Source organism: Furipterus horrens, unplaced genomic scaffold (genome assembly GCF_987537825.1).
Source record: "Furipterus horrens unplaced genomic scaffold, mFurHor1.1.pri manual_scaffold_8, whole genome shotgun sequence".
NCBI lineage: Eukaryota > Metazoa > Chordata > Mammalia > Chiroptera > Furipteridae > Furipterus > Furipterus horrens.
The window spans coordinates 54,100,204-54,106,203 of NW_028327178.1; the positions used below are offsets into that span (position 1 = coordinate 54,100,204).

General features: G+C 40.8%; 1 pseudogene; it reads left to right on the forward strand.

Annotated features, from left to right (window-relative positions):
- The first annotated feature begins 3,748 nt into the window (after positions 1-3,748).
- LOC150002924 (small ribosomal subunit protein eS25 pseudogene) lies at positions 3,749-5,436 on the forward strand (annotated as a pseudogene).
- The last annotated feature ends 564 nt before the right edge of the window (positions 5,437-6,000 follow it).

Here is a 6,000-nt window from a genome sequence, read left to right on the forward strand (position 1 = left end):
AAGACACCTTATTTAATAGATAAATGATAGATGGATAGATAGATGATAATCATTGAACTCACAGCCTATAGCACTATGATTCATACCTGAATGAAGCTTATTTGACACACATAATTTCTCCATAAAGCACATCACAGCCTTATTGTGCTTAGGAACACTAGAAAGTACTTCAGCACTATGCTTGAGAACCATTTAAATAGTAAAGTCACCCACAAAAAGAGCGCAAAAATGCCACACACACACACACACACATACCATGGCACTAAAGGATACTTGTTTACAGCATGAAAGCTGAAACAAGAAAGCAGAACGTAGCCTTGTTTGAACTCAACTGGAAACATGCTTGCAGGAAACTCCTTTTGTCACTTGCACATATTTGTGAATGATTTTGGGGGGGGGCTGTTTATAGATGAATTTTAGCAAGTAGACGAATTCACAAACACAGAATCTGCAGATATGAGAATTAATTGTAAATATACACTCAAGAAATGTTAACTTTAGCTGGAAAGCAAGACAAAGACAAATGAGAATTTAATGTTAAAGTAGGAAGGCACTGGAACAGGTAGAGAGGAAGTAGCGTACTGTCTTGAGTGACATAAGACCAAAATCAATATGGTTTCTGTATTAGTTTCCTATTACTGCTGTAACAACTGTCAACAAATATAGAGGATTAAAAATTACAAATTTATTATCTTATAGTTCTATAGGTTATAAGTCCTACATGAGTCTTACTGAGCTAAAATCAAGAAGTTCACAAGGCTGTATTCCTTCAGGAGGATGTAAGAGAGAAACTATTTCTAGCATTTGCAGCATTTAGAAGCCACCCTTACTTCTTGGCTCATGCTTACTTCCTGTCTTCAAAGCCAGCAATGGTGGGTCACATTTTTTCATGTGGTGCTATTCTGATCTCCTCATCTACCTCCCTCTTCTAGTTTTAAGGATTTTATATGCTTATATTGGGCCCACCTGGATAATCCAGGATACTCTACCTTTTTAAGGGTCATTTGATTAGCAACTGAGTTTTTCCCCCTCTCGATTCCAAATACATTGTGTATTTCCCAAAACTACTTCTCCAACTCTCCAGCACCAACTGGGTGCCCTACAATTCAATTCTGACACTAACTACTCTTCATTAGCATCAGATTGCACAGATTTAAAAGTTCATCCCACAAGAAAGTCCTCACTTTAGATACAATTTGCAAAGTCTCAGGTCCCTGGGTTAGCCTCACTTCTGTCCAACTGGCTACAAAGTCAGGGGTTCCCACAATCTCCCCCACCAAGATTCAATAATTTGCTAGAATGACTCACATAACTCAGGAAAAGGCTATACTTACTGTAAGAGTTTATAATAAAGGATACAAATACAGCCAGATGAAGAGGTATATAGGCAAAGGTCCTGAGTTCAGGAAACTCTGTAACCTCTGTCCCTGTGGAGTTGGGGTATGCCACCTTCTCAGCACACAGATGTGCCTGCCAACACAGATGCTCCCAAATTCCATCGCTTTAATTTTTATAGACGTTTCATTCTGTAGGCATGATTGTGAACATTAGTAATGAACTCAATCTCCAGCCCCTTTACCTCCCCAGAGGTCAGGGGGATGAAGCCAAAAATTCTAAGCTTCTAATTAAGGCCTGGCTTTTCTAAAGACCAGCTCCTATCCTGATGCTACTAAGGGACCCACCAATAGTTACCTCATTACAATGAAAGATGCTGTTATCACCCTTATTACTCCAGAAATTACAAAGGTTTTAGAAGCTCTGTGCCAGGAGCTGGCACAAGGTCCAAATATCTTTCTTATTAAACCACAGCAACTTTAATTTCACCTGCAAATCTAATTCTCCTTTGCCATATAAGGTAACATCTTCACAGGTTCTGGGGATTAGACTGTAGACATTTGCAGGGGGGAAGCAGGATGGAAGGGGGCATCATTCTGCTGACCACAGCATATGTTGAAATTTACAAGAAATAAAGGTGATGGTGTAGGAAGCTTGTAGCAGTATTGTGGTGAATGGTTTGGAGGGTTAGTCAAAAGACTACAGCTGAAGTACTGTGTTAGGTAATGGAGAGAAAACACAAAGGGAGGAGTCTGCAAGGCATTTACAAAGCAGAAATAATATTTATGCAATAAATATGGAGCTCATGATAGTTCTGTTAGATTTTGCCCTATAATTAAGACATTACCTCTTTGATGACCTATTAAATGCACTATTGTTACAGAACCCCTGGGCTGCTCCAATTGAAAACAAACCCACGGGCTCTTTACTTAGGGGTCCAATTGCCCGCCGTCAAAAATTACAACTCTGAATATTATATTTGAGTGGAAAGAAAAATTGTTTATTTAACAGTTACACATATCCTTGCCTCCCCTCTACCAAACCTAACCAGTTTTAGGGGGGTCAGAAACACCATTTCCCTACTTCCTAGGCACAGTTCAGCTTTACCAGCAGCTGCCAATCACTCAATCTGATTGGGGAGGTCCTTTCTGTGCTGTGGTGTCCTCCAGCTCTCAATGCAGGACCACCTGGATTCTCAGCCTCCGTGCGAACTGCCTTCTTCCTGCAAACTGCGTGGATCTCCTCTCCTTCTCCAGAGCACCTCTGCAAACACTCACCAGCGAGGGAGACAGCCCCAGAGCGTGCCCCGCCTAAAGTGTTCGCAGCTGCCTATATATCACTGACTGCGTCCTCTGATGCAGTGGGTGTTGCCAACAGTTCTGACCATTCACAGAACCCCACGTAGGCTCTGTGTGCTTTCCATACCATCACCTGGTTTAAGACTCCTCCCATCCACCTGAGGCTTATTAAAGCAATTTACCTAATGAAAGACACCGGCCATCAGCCTCAGGCATGTGGAGGCATTCTGAAAGCTGCTTCCTTCTCCCCATCCCCCAGCAACAAACTCCGGGGATTTTTGGACTCTCCTGTTTCTGTAACACTATGAGAATGTTAATGATCAACATTGGTTTTAAATGAACACACAAAAGTCTAGTTCTAGAGACCCAATCTCCTCTGCTGACAAACTACCTCCTTATTGCTATGGAGAAATTCTGAAGCACCTCACTTATATTCCTTTCTTTCTTCCTTCATCCCTCTCACCTCACACTACTTCCGACACTGGCTGCATGCTATCCCATGATTTGAGTGACCAGTCTATCAGTGATCTGTGGATGTGATTTATAAGGCACAAGAACAAGGTCCCTGTACACCCAGGTGATTCTCTGTGTGCCTGCCTCAAACACTCTCATATGTTTTAAGTTCCCAGTCACTCTAAACCACCATCAACATCTCTAGTAGCACCTTCAATGCAAAAAAAAAAAAAAAAAAAAAATTGCACAGTGGTTAGTTTCACAGTTGGTCAATAATCGTTGAAGTCTCCATAGATGGCAAATGTGCCTATGCATCTTTTTTTCAGAAATTCAATCATTTATTCCAAAGATAAAGATCATGGCAGTTTAAGAAGTGTGGTTCAGAAAAAGAAAAAAAGATTGATTGCGTAACTATGATGTGACTTAGGGAAACAAGAATATCTCTTCAAATCTAAGACACCATGCTCCATTATTTTAGGTGCTGAGGAGTCTGGTACCAGCTCTCTCATAAGTTGCAGTTAAGCTGTGAGCAAAGACTGCCATCATCTGGAGCTGGAGAATCTACTTCCAGGCTCATCTGCATGTTTGTTGGTAGGTCCCAGTTACTCCCCAGGTGGATACCCTAGTTTTTTGCCAAGTAGGTGTAACTGTTAGCAGACTGAATGTCTTCCCCACAGTGTGGAGAGCCCAAAATGGTAAAAGTCATGGACTTTTATAGCCTAATCTCAGAAGTGACACGCTATAACTTCTGGCATCTTCCTTTGGTCACACAGACTAACTCTGGCACAATCTGGGAGGAGACTCACTAGGGCATGACTATCAGGAGGTGGGGACCATTGATGATAGTTACAAAGAGACTAGTTACCACGTGCATATTACAAAAAGAAACCTGAAGCTAATTTGATTCTTTAGGTAACATTTATTGAGCACTATATACAATGCTCCATGCTAAACACTAATAACTCTTTAAAGAGAATTAAATGTGAACAACAATTCTATGTGATGATCCCCTTTTATAGTTGAGAAAACTAAAGCTCAGAAAGGTTAAGTAACCTACCGAGGTCACATGGCTATGATACTTCTGATTTTTCACTAAAATGTTACCCCGTCTGCTTCAGTGTATATTATTGAATATGACAATCAATGAAATCCCATTAGCTAAATTTGAAAACCTTTGAAATTCTTTATGTCTCTTTTACTATTGTCGCCACCAGCTCATAAGAAAGTACTCTATTGTATTGTGACATTTTTAAAGCTTTAGTTTATTTAATCTGTTGTGGTGATTATTTATAATTTTAATATCTAGTGTGATAGACTTCAGCTCCAGTGCCCTCTATACCTTTACAGAAGAAATAATCAAAACTGCCTTCTGACATACTTAGCTCACATAAGAGTAGCTATCACTTTCAAAGATAGGACAGAAGAATAAAGTGAAGACCTTCAAGAGAAAATTTGAACAATTTCCTCTGAAGACATAATTGTCTCAGAAGATAGTACTTAAAATTATTTTCATAACCTTACAAAAAAATTATAAGACAAAAGAGACTGCTGTTCATTCTAACAGAGATGTTCAACTACTAATTATCTCAATACCTGTCAAAAGTAGACATGCTCACACTCCACTTATATTTAGTAACAATAAGAAGAAAAGTAATATAACTTTAGACTGCTCTGTGAGCACAAAGCAAATATAATAAGTCTTTACTACATGTGACCCCAATGGTCATCATCTCCAATGAATCCCTTTACTGCATTCATATAAAGAAGCAGACCCAGAACTTACAGAATTAGTTTGCTAGGTTTCAAGTTCATATTAGATAAAGCAATTTTCTTAAATCACTGCAAGTAAAAGTTGCTGAGCCATCAATGTGTGAACACTACCATCACATCCAGGGGAAAACAAGGACTTAAAGTACTCACAGTTTCCTTTTTGTCCAGCATTTTATGGAGGCAGCAATGGTAGCAGCTGCCCAAGGACGACAAGAAGAAAGATGCTGGAAAGTTATCCAAGAAAGACAAAGACCCAGTGAACAAATCTGGGGGCAAGGTTATAAAGGAGTCATCCAAAGGCAAAGTTCGAGACAAGCTCAATAATGTGGTCTTGTTTGACAAAGTAACATGTGACAAAATCTGTAAGGAAGTTCCCAAATATAAGCTTATAACTCCAGCTGTTGTGTCTTACAGACTGAAGATTCATGGTTCCCTGGGTAGAGTCGCCCTTCAGGACCTCCTTAGTAAAGGACTTATTCAACTAGTTTCAAAGCACAGAGCTCAACTAATTTACATCAGAAACACCAAAGGTGTGGATGTCCCAGCTTCTGGTGAAGGTCCCACCAGCTATACATTTTGAAAAATAAAACTATTAAATCCAAAAAATGTACCCACAGTTGGAGCAGCTGAATTGAGCTTGGAATAGCAACCCTACTACAATCAAGCAAGGTTAGCAGTGAACCAGGTATTCACAGGGAGTCAGCTCATTGTTAAAACCCACTGTGAGGAGCATAGAGCTAATGGAATCCATCGATAGCAGTGTCCGGCGAGGTTCTACCAGTGGGAGCAGGGAAGACCAGGCTGCAAAAGTTAGCCATGCAGAGCACCACACAGTGGGGGGAGGGGGGGTGCTCTCAGGGCAAGGTGGGGGCAGAGAGGAGTGACAGTGTGGGGCAAAGGGCTGGGGTTAGGGAGCAGCAGGAATCCAGCTGAGAGTAGAGTTCAGGAACTCAGTATGTCTGCAGGCTAGGTAGTGGTCAAAGGAACAATTGATATTGTGACAAGTCATCAAGGCCAAGTTTTAAGCCCTCAAACCCAGATCCTTGATTGACCCTTTCTGTCTCTAAGGAGCAGAGGCCCCAAAAGCCTGGTTAATAACAGGGTTTTCTGAGCCCAGCACCCAAGAACACAGGAACACTGAGTT